The sequence below is a fragment of the Salvelinus sp. IW2-2015 genome, unplaced genomic scaffold (genome assembly GCF_002910315.2).
Source record: "Salvelinus sp. IW2-2015 unplaced genomic scaffold, ASM291031v2 Un_scaffold1374, whole genome shotgun sequence".
NCBI classification, from domain to species: Eukaryota; Metazoa; Chordata; class Actinopteri; order Salmoniformes; family Salmonidae; genus Salvelinus; species Salvelinus sp. IW2-2015.
Genome location: NW_019942865.1, coordinates 139351 through 150666, shown reverse-complemented (window position 1 = coordinate 150666; position 11316 = coordinate 139351). Strand labels below are relative to the sequence as shown.

At 41.5% G+C, this 11316-nt stretch overlaps 1 protein-coding gene and 1 pseudogene across 1 annotated transcript in view; one reads left to right on the top strand and one right to left on the bottom strand.

The window, feature by feature from the left end:
• LOC139024333 (nuclear factor 7, ovary-like) overlaps positions 1-2927 on the top strand; it is a 20466-nt pseudogene extending 17539 nt beyond the window's left edge.
• Positions 1-11316, bottom strand: part of LOC112070587 (E3 ubiquitin-protein ligase TRIM39-like) — a 61186-nt gene that overhangs the window by 22175 nt on the left and 27695 nt on the right. The window lies entirely within an intron of this gene.

Here is an 11316-nt window from a genome sequence, read left to right as displayed (position 1 = left end):
TTTGCAGTTGTGTCTAAAAAACAGTATTTCTTCCCCTTTAAGTCTGGAACATTACTGTATTTATACATGAGATATTGTTTTTTAACAGGACAAGTACAAGAACTAGCTGGAGTGTCTTTTAAAATAAATAACATCCATTTTTCTTTACAACATCAAATCCGTTTCAGTGTATTTATCAAAAAGCAGATGGTACATTTACAGATGTGAAGTTTTAAGAGGATTCCCAATAAGTAATGTGCACATATAGAACACAAAACATACAACACATAGCATTATATACAGTGAGGGAAAAAAGAATTTGATCCCCTGCTGATTTTGTACGTTTGCCCACTGCAAAGAAATTAATCAGTCTATAATTTTAATGGTAGGTTTATTTGAACAGTGAGAGAGACAGAATAACAACAAAAATATCCAGAAAAATGCATGTCAAAAAATTTTATAAATTGATTTGCATTTAATGAGGGAAATAAGTATTTGACCCCTTCTCAATCAAAAAGATTTCTGGCTCCCAGGTTGTCTTTCATACAGGTAACGAACGGTAGATTAGGAGCACACTCTTAAAGGAGTGCTCCTATCTCAGTTTCTTACCTGTATAAAAGATACCTGTCCACAGAAGCGAATCAATCAATCAGATTCCAAACTCTCACATGGCCAAGACCAAAGAGCTCTCCAAGGATGTCAGGGACAAGATTGTAGACCTACACAAGGCTGGAATGGGCTACAAGACCATCGCCAAGCAGCTCTGGTGAGAAGTGACAAAACAGTTCTGTGATTATTCGCAATGAAAGAAACACAAAAGAACTGTCAATCTCCCTCGCCTGGGGCTCCATGCAAGATCTCACCTCGTGGAGTTTGCAATGATCATGGAACGGTGAGAATCAGCCCAGAACTACACAGGAGGATCTTGTCAATGATCTCCAAGGCAGGCTGGGACCATATAGTCATCAAGAAAACAATTTTGTAACACACTATGCCGTGAAGACTGAAATCTGCAAGCGCCCGGCAAGGGCTCCCCTGCTCAAGAAAGCACATATACATGCCCGTCTGAAGTTGCCAATGAACATCTGAATGATCAGAGGACAACTGGGTGAACGTGTTGTGGTCAGATGAGACCAAAATGGAGTTCTTTGGCATCAACCCAACTTGCCGTGTTTGGAGGAGGAGGAATGCTGCCTATGACCCAAGAACCATCCCCACCGTCAAACATGGAGGTGGAAACATTATGGCTTGTTGGGGGTGTTTTCTGCTAAAGGGACAGGACAAACTTTCACGCCGATCAAAGGGACGATGGACGGAGCCATGTACCGTCAAATCTTGGGTGAAAACCTCCTTCCCTCAGCCAGGAGTATTGAAAATGGTCGTGGATGGGTATTCCAGCATGACAATGACCCAAAACACACGGCCAAGGCAACAAAGGGATGGCTCAAGAAGAAGCACATTAAGGTCCTGGAGTGGCCTAGCCAGTCTCCAGACCTTAATCCATAGAAAATCTGTGGAGGGAGCTGAAGGTTCGAGTTGCCAAACGTCAGCCTCGAAACCTTAATGACTTGAAGAAGATCTGCAAAGAGGAGTGAGGACAAAATCCCTCCTGAGATGTGTGGCAAACCTGGTGCCAACTACAAGAAACGTCTGACTCTGTGATTGCCAACAAGGGTTTTGCCACCAAGTACTAAGTCATGTTTTGCAGAGGGTCAAATACTTATTCCCTCATTAAATGCAATCCAATTCATAACATTTTTGACATGCGTTTTTCTGGATTTTTTGTTGATATTCTGTCTCTCACTGTTCAAATAAACCTACCATTAAAATTATAAGACTGATCATTCTTTGTCAGTGGGCAACGTACAAAAATCAGCAGGGGATCAAATACTTTTTCCCTCACTGTATCATATACAGTAATGTACGCGTGTGTTCTTTCTGTCCAGCTCCAGTGACTCTGGACCCCAACACTGCCCACCCAGAACTCATTAGCTTCTCAGCAGCTTCCTGACAACCCAGAGAGAGTTTGATGAGGAAGAAACAGTCCTGGGTTCTGAGGGTTTTAACTCAGGAACACACAGCTGGGACATTGATGTTGGGAGAATATATACTGGTACCTGGGTGTGATCAGAGTCTGTCCAGAGGAAGGGAGACAGTGGATATTGGATGGACCCTGGGGTGTGTTGTTTGGTGGTGGGGTTTATAACACAATGTACCAAATAAGCCACTCACTCCCGTCACAGTGAGACAGAACCCCCAAGAGGATCAGAGTGCACTAGACTTGGAAACTGGGAAGGAGGAAAGCTGTCATTCTCTGACCCTGTCAATAACACACATCTACACACATTCACACACACTTTCACTGAGAGAGTCTTTCCATACATCAGGAATCTCTGTTTTCTCCACCCTCTGAGAGTGTTACCAGGTAAGGTGACTGTATCAGTGGATACTGTCTCTGTCTGAATCAGGGCCTAACATGATGTAAATGAGTCAGTAACACCCATTGATGTCTTTCATTACGATTCTCACAGAGGGAGGACACACTGTGATAGAGAGTATCATTGTTGACTCACCTGTTACTATTATAGAATGAATATGTAACCTGTTACTATTATGGAACGAATATGTAATCTGTTACTATTATAGAATGAATATGTAATCTGTTACTATTATAGAATGCATATGTAATATGTTACTATTATAGAATGAAAATGTAATCTGTTCTTTGTTGGTTTTATTTTTACCACATTTACATTTCGTCTGGTTGTTTTAACCCCTGCAGTATGTATCCCAATAAACTTGGGCTGCCTGAATGAATGGCATTTGGTGTATAGTGTTGTGGCCTTGKACCGTGCCTCTGTTAGCTAGCTTGTAGACAATGACACCGTTAATGTATGTCTATAGAGTGCAACACATTTTCAACCAATATCAATAAACATGTTATATTATCTGGAGCTTTTTCCTTCTGGGTTAAGATCAGCTGGAGACAAACTGTGTACAGACACACACACAATTCCTATAACCTTTTTGCCTCTTTCTGGGTACCACAGGTTAACATTAGGAAAAGTCTATAATTAATCATTGTTTCAGTTACTGTGATATCGTAAAGCCTTTGATAAAACCCCACTCACCCATGAAGGGACATAACATCGTTCAATTAGAAATGACTGTAGATTACCCCAGCATATCATCATTCACACACATTTTCACTGAGTCTTTCCAATCATCGGAAATTATTGCCGTCTCCACCCTCTGAGGGTGTTACCAGGTAAGGTCTGACGGTGCCACGTTGAATGTCACTGAGCTCTTCAGTAAGGCCATTCTACTGCTATGTGTTCCTATGGAGATTGCATGGCTGTGTGATCGATTTTATACACCTGACAGCAACGGCTGTGGSTGAAATAATCCAATCCGCTAATTTGAAGGTGTGTCCACATACTTTTGTATATACGGTGTATTCGTAAAGTATTCAGACCCCTTGACTTTTTCCACATTTTGTTACGTTACAGGCTTATTCWAAAAAAAAATCCTCTCAACAATCTACACACTGTACCCCATAATGACTAAGCAAAAACAGGTTTATTTATTTTTTTGTTAATTTATTGAAAATAAAAACCTGAAATATGACATTTACATATTCAGACGCTTTACTTAGTACTTTGTTGAAGCACCTTTGGAATTGATTACAGTCTCAAGTCTTCTTGGGTATGACACTACAAGCTTGGCACACCAGATTTTGGGGAGTTTCTCCCATTCTTCTCTGCAGATCCTCTCAGGCTCTGTCAGGTTGGATGGGGAGTGTTGCTGCACAGCTATTTTCAGGACTCTCCAGAGATGTTCGATCAGGGTTCAAGTCTGCTCTGGCTGGGCCATCTTTTCCTCGATCCTGACTAGTCTCCCAGTCCCTGCTGCTGAAAAACACCCCCACAGCATGATGCTGCCCCCACCATGCTTCAAAGAGGGGATGGTGCCAGGTTTCCTCCAGATGTGACGCTTGGCATTCAGGCCAAAGAGTTCAATCTTGGTTTCATCAGACCAGAGAATCTTGAGTTCGAGTTTATTTTTACAGGGACAGCGCACATTAATCAACGTTTCAGTAAAGTGCCGGTTTTATCCAGCCGGCTAATTTTCAACCCCAGTCCCTGGGCAGGTTAGTAAAAACAATTACAATACAGACAATAATTGAGCAGTGAGCACATGCAGAGCAACATAGGACAAGCAAGACATAGCATGCAGACAGAGCAACATAGGACAAGCACGAGAGACGTAGCATACAAACAGAGCAACATGGCACAAAAAGCAACAAGACAAAATCCATAAAAGCAACAAAGTGTTTCCACACCTTACAAGCTACAGACAACAGACAACATGGAAAGCTGCAATACACAGCTAGGGATTATGTTCACATATCTGATTGGCCTTTAGCCTTGTCTTCATGTTTTTTGTGAAGGTGTGATAGGTGGTGCAGTTATGTGTGTCTGATGGCAATGTATTCCAGACATCATGGGAAGCTCTCACGGAAAAAGCATATTGACTGAAGGTGCTTTTCCTTAAGGGAACTATACAGTCACCTCTCATGGCAGACCTTGTGGATCTGCTGCCATATGTTAGGGTTTTCTGTTTAACAAAAGTCCTAAGTGGAGGGGGAGCCAGGCCATTTAGGATCTTGAATACAAGACATGCGTCAGTGTATTGCACACGATTTTCCCAACTCATGAGCTCATGCCTTCTGAGGATGTAACAGTGATGATGGCTATTGGGCTTCCTATCAAGCACTTTGAGAGCCTGTTTGCAGACAGACTGAATAGGTTTTAATGTTGTACTATAAGCTTGGGACCAACTAGTCAAGCAGTATGTTAAGTGGGGGAGTATCATAGATTTGAAGTACAGTTTTGCTTCCTCTGTAGTCAATTTTTTTTGTATAAATCGGAAATTAGCTAGGTTGAATTTGGTTATTTGAATTACCTTTTTCACCTGCTTTTTAAAAGAGAGGTTGGAATCAAGTACGATGCCAAGGTACTTAAAWTCAGATATCACCTGGAGCTTCTCCCCTGACACATAGACATCTGGCTCAGTAGCATCAGTTGCCCTCTTTGTGAAGAACATGAAAACAGTTTTTCCCACATTGAGATGCAAACACGAGTCACTGAGCCACTTTGTAACCTGGACCATTACAGTAGTGAGTTATTGTGCAGCTTGTTGTTTGCTCTTTGCAATGCACATATATCACTGTATCATCTGCATACATTTGAACTTCAGACCCAGTACAGACAGAAGGCAGATCATTAATGTACAGGCTGAACAGGAGGGGCCCCAGTATTGACCCTTGGGGCATACCCACATCATAGCTAAGAGTGGGCGACAGCTCATTGCTCACTCTGACACACTGAGTTYTGCCTTCAAGGTATGATTTCATCCATCTCAAGGCATCGGGGGAAAAGTTGATACTTCAACAATTTTGTGATGAGAATCATGGTTAACAGTATCAAAAGCCTTCCTTAGGTCCAGAAACACATGCCCCAACAACGCACATTTGTCCATCTTGGACTTCACATTTTCCAGAAGAAAGCAGTTTGGCCGTTTCTTGGAGTGTTTCGCTCTGAAGCCAAACTGCATGGAGTGTAATGTGAAGGGTCTGTTGTTGAGGGTGGCAATCAGTTGTTCTGCCTAACACTTTTCAACAACCTTTCACCACAGGTATATCTAATGTGCCTGTAGTTACTCACGTCAGCGAGCACCCGATTAAAGATGCGTATATATTGCCGACTTCCATACCTTGGAAACACCCCAGACATCTTGTTTCTCATGGTCTGATAGTCTTTAGGTGCCTTTTGGCAAACTCCAAGCGGCCTCATGTGCCTTTTACTGATGAGTGGCTTCCGTCTGGCCACTCTACCATAAATGTCTGATTGGTGGAGTGCTGCAGAGATGGTTATCCTTCTGGAAGGTTCTCCCATCTCCACAGAGGAACTCCAAGCTCTGTCCGAGTGACCATCGGTTCTTGTTCATCTCCATTGCTCAAGCTGGCCAGGTGGCCAGCCCTAGGAAGACTATTGGTTTGTCCAAAATTCTTCCATTTAAGAATGATTGAGACCACTGTTCTTCACGGACTGTAGTGGCTTCCTTACAATTGACCATAGCCACTGCCAAGCCTAAGCGCTGTTATTTCAGATGCATACAGTCCACATTCAAAGTTCCCAAACAGCAAAACACATTCAATGAAGACCACAGTACAATGAACGGGCATTATTTACACAGACGTACATGGAGCTCTATGTTCTGTCTTTTATACAAATATGTTTAAATCGGTCTAACAGGGACCTTCAATGCTGCAGAAACGTCTGTACCCTTCCCCGATCTGTGCCTCGACACAATCCTGCCTCAGAGCTCTGCAGACAATTCCTTCAACTCATGGCTTGGATTTGCTCTGACATAAACTTCAACTGTGGGACCATATATAGACAGCTGTGTGCCTTTCCAAACCATGTCCAATCAATTGAATTCACCACAGGTGGACTCCAATCAAGTTGTAGAAACATCTCAAGGATGATCAATGGAACAGGATGCACCTGAACTCAATTTTGATTCTCATAGCAAAGGGTCCGAATACTTATGAAAATTAGCTAAATTTAGCAAAATTAAAAACCTGTTTTCATTTGTCGCTATGGGATTGTGTTTAGATTGCTGAGAAAAAAAAGTCGTATTCAATCAATTTTATAATAAAGCTGTAATGTAACAAAATGTGGAAAAAGTAAATGGGTCTGAATAATTTCCAAAGGCACTGTATAGTGTAGTTTGAAGTAGAATGCCAACATAGATACTGTATTAAGTCAGCTGTGCGCTGGAAAACTTGGTAGATCACGTGGTCGGCATTGTCACTCATGTGAATAGGCATTGTGGCGCTCAGACCAATGCCTATTCTCACTTATAATTTAGTTTTTTGTTTCTAATTTCCATGTTTACAGGTGATTATACAACATTATTAATTAATAAGGCCCAAGGGGTGTGGTATATGGCCAATAACACAGCTCATCATCCAGACGTGTTCAGCATTATACTCAATATGTATGATTCCACTATTTGTATCATTTGTAATAGCTTTCAATAGGGGACTTTGATTTTGAAGCAGAACCCAAATTCCACTATTGTGTCTAATCCTTATTGGCTATTTTCACACAGGTGTGCATGGCAGAGATGAACATTTCCAACACATGGCAGAGTTGTTAGTTTGGAACCATTAATCAGCACAATGTATCAATATGCCAAAGAAGACTGGAGAAGGACTGTCCACAGATCAATTTATAAGAGAAAATGTCGGTCGGAACCGGTACCAGAACCACGCAGGTCCTCTATTTTATGTATGTTTTAATTTCACCTTTATTTAACCTTTCTGGTGCAGGCGTTCCGCTAGCGACCCACCTCGACAACATCCGGTGAAATTGCAAAGCGCCAAATTCAAATACAGAAATAGTCATAATAAACATTCATAAAAATACAAGTGTTATACATCGGCTTAAAGATGAACTTCTTGTTAATCCAGCCGCTTTGTCAGATTTCAAAAAGGCTTCACGGCGAAAGCATACCATGCCATTATCTGAGGACAGCTCCACGCTTACAAAAGCATACAAACATTTTCCAACCAAGTAGAGGAGTCACGAAAGTCAGAAATAGCAATAAAATTAATCACTTACCTTTGAATATCTTCATCTGGTTGCAGTCACAAGAGTCCCAGCTACACAATAAATGTTTGTTTTGTTCGATAAAGTCCCTCTTTATATCCCAAAAACTCGGTTTTGTTGGCGCATTTTGTTCAGTAATCCACTGGCTCATAGGTGGTCAAAACATGCAGATGAATACATCCTATTAGTATTGGTAAAGTTCGTTGAAACATGTCAAACGATGTTTATAATTAATCCTCAGATTGTCAATTGTCTAAATAACCGATAATATTTCAACCGGACAATAGCGTATTCAATAGAAAGGAAAAACAACGATGGGCGTGCACTCGGTCACGTGCGCAAAACCAGCACTACATGATTCTACAGTCCACTGACAGAAAGGTCTCATTCTATCTGTCAGTGGACTGATTTTTCAGAAAACAAGCCTAAAACAATGTCTAAAGACTGTTGACATCTAGTGGAAGCCATAGGAACTGCAATCTGGGTTCGAACCCATTAGATACTCCATAGGCATTCAATTGAAAATACCCACATAAAAAAAATCCCACTTCCTGGATGGATTTTCCTCAGGTTTTCACCTGCCATATCAGTTCTGTTATACTCACATACATTATTTTAACAGTTCCGGACACTTTAAAGTGTTTTCTATCCAAATCTACCAATTATATGCATATCCTAGCTTTTGGGCCTGAGTTACAGGCAGTTTACTTTGGGCACGCTTCTCATCCAGACGTCGAAATACTGCCAAATATTGTTGTTAATCCACCTATCGTGTCAGATTTTGAAAATATGCTTTACAGCGAAAGAAATTTAAGCTTTTGTGAGTGTATCAATCAATGCTACAACAGCTAGCCCCAAATTAGCATGGTACCGAAAGTCAGAAAAGCAATACAATTATTCGCTTACCTTTGATAATCTTCGGATGTTTGCACTCACGAGACTCCCAGTTACACAACAAATGTTCTTTTTGTTCGATAAATATTACTTTTATCACAAAAAAACGTCATTTGGGTTGCGCGTTATGTTCAGAAAACCAAAGCCTTGTTCCTGCTGGCATTTGAATACAATTGTGCTGATTAATGGTTCCAAACTAACACTCTGCCATGTGTTGGAAATGTTCATCTCTGCCATGCACACCTGTGTGAAAATAGCCAAATAAGGATTAGACACAATAGTGGAATTTGCGGTTCTGCTTCAAAATCAAAGTCCCCTATTGAAAGCATTACAAATGATACAAATAGTGGAATCATGACATATTGAGTAGATAATGCTGAACACGGTCTGGATGATGAGCTGTGGTTATTGCCATATACCACACCCCTTCGGGCCTTATTGATTAATATAATGTTGTATAATCACCTGTAAACATGGAAATTAGAAACACAACAAAATATAGTGAGAATAGCATTGGTCTGAAGCGCCACAATGCCTATTCACATGGTGCCACAATGCCGATCCACCGTGATCTACCAAGGTTTTCCAGCGCACAGCTGACTTAATCATATCTATGTTGCGCATTCTACTTCAAACTACACTATACAGTGCCTTTGGAAATTATTCAGACCCATTTACTTTTCCACATTTGTTACATTACAGCTTTATTATAAAATTGATTGAATACAACTTTGTTTTCTCAGCAATCTAAACACAATGCCATAGCGACAAATGAAAACAGGTTTTTAGAAATGTTGCTAATTTAGCTAATTTTCATAGTATTCGGACCCTTTGCTATGAGAATCGAAATTGAGTTCAGGTGGCATCCGTGTTTCCATTGATCATCCTTGAGATGTTTTCACACTTGATTGGAGTACACCTGTGGTGAATTCAATTGATTGGACATGGTTTGGAAAGGCACACAGCTGTCTATATATGGTCCCACAGTTGATAGTTTATGTCAGAGCAAAATCCAAGCCATGAGGTTGAAGGAATGTCTGCAGAGCTCTGAGGCCGGATTGTGTCGGGCACAGATCTGGGGAAGGGTACCAGACGTTTCTGCAGCATTGAAGGTCCCTGTTAGAGCCGTTTAAACATATTTGTATAAAGACAGAACATAGACTCCATGTACGTCTGTGTAAATATATGCCCGTTCATTGACTGTGGTCTCATTGAATGTGGTTTTGCTGTTGGGACTTTGAATGTGGACTGTATGCATCTGAAATAACAGCGCTTTAGGCTTGGCAGTGGCTATGGTCAATTGGTAAGGAAGCCATACAGTCCTGAAGAACAGTGGTCTCAATCATTCTTAAATGGAAGAATTTTGGAACATCAATATCTTCCTAGGCTGGCCACCTGGCCAGCCTGAGCAATGGAGATGAACAAGAACCCGATGGTCACTCGGACAGAGCTCTGGAGTTCCTCTGTGGAGATGGGAGAACCTTCAGAAGGATAACCATTCTGCAGGCACTCACCAATCAGACATTTATGGTAGAGGGCCAGACGGAAGCCCTCTCAGTAAAAGGCATGACAGGCCGCTTGGAGTTTGCCAAAAGCGACTAAAGACTATCAGACCATGAGAACAAGATGGTCTGGGGGTGTTTTTCCAAGGTATGGAAGTCGGAATAATAACGTCCATCTTTAAATCGGGTGACTCTGCTGACGTGAGTAACTACAGGCACATTAGTATACTACTGGTGGTGTTGAAGGTTGTTGAATAAGTGTGTAGCAGAAACTGATTGCGCACCTCAACAAAGCCCCTTCACTTACACTCATGCAGTTTGGCTTCAGAGCAAAACACTCCACAGAAACGGCCAAACTGCTTTTTTCTGGAAAATGTGAAGTCCAAGTGGAAAATGGTGCGTTGTTGGGGCTGTGTTTCTGGACCTAAGGAAGGCCTTTGATACTGTTAACCATGGGTTGTCATCATAAAATTGTTGAAGTTCAACTTTTCCCCCGATGCTGAGATGGATGAAATCATACCTTGAGGCAAAACTCAGTGTGTAGAGTGAGCAATGAGCTGTCGCCACTCTTAGCTATGATGTGGGTATGCCCAAGGGATACTGGGGCCCCTCCTGTTCAGCCTGTACATTAATGATCTGCCCTTCTGTATGTACTGGTCTGAAGTTCAAATGTATGCAGATGATACAGTGATATATGTGCATTGCAAAGAGCAACAACAGCTGCACAATAACTCATACTGTAATGGTCCAGGTTACAAAGTGGCTCAGTGCTCGTGTTTGCATTCTCAATGTGGGAAAACTGTTTGCATGTTCTTCCAAAGAGGGCAACTGATGCTACTGAGCCAGATGTCATGTGTCAGGGGAGAAGCTCCAGGTGATATCTGATTTAAGTACCTTGGCATCGTACTTGATTCCAACCTCTCTTTTAAAAAGCAGGTGAAAAAGGTAATTCAAATAACCAAATTCAACCTAGCTAATTCCGATTTATACAAAAAAATTGACTACAGAGGAAGCAAAACTGTACTTCAAATCTATGATACTCCCCACTTTACCATACTGCTTGACTAGTTGGTCCCAAGCTTATAGTAACACATTAAAACCTATTCAGTCTGTCTGCAAACAGGCTCTCAAGTGCTTGATAGGAAGCCCAATAGCCATCATCACTGTTACATCCTCAGAAGGCATGAGTTCATGAGTTGGGAAATCGTGTGCAATACACTGAGCATGTCTTGTTTCAAGATCCTAAATGGCTGGCTCCTCCC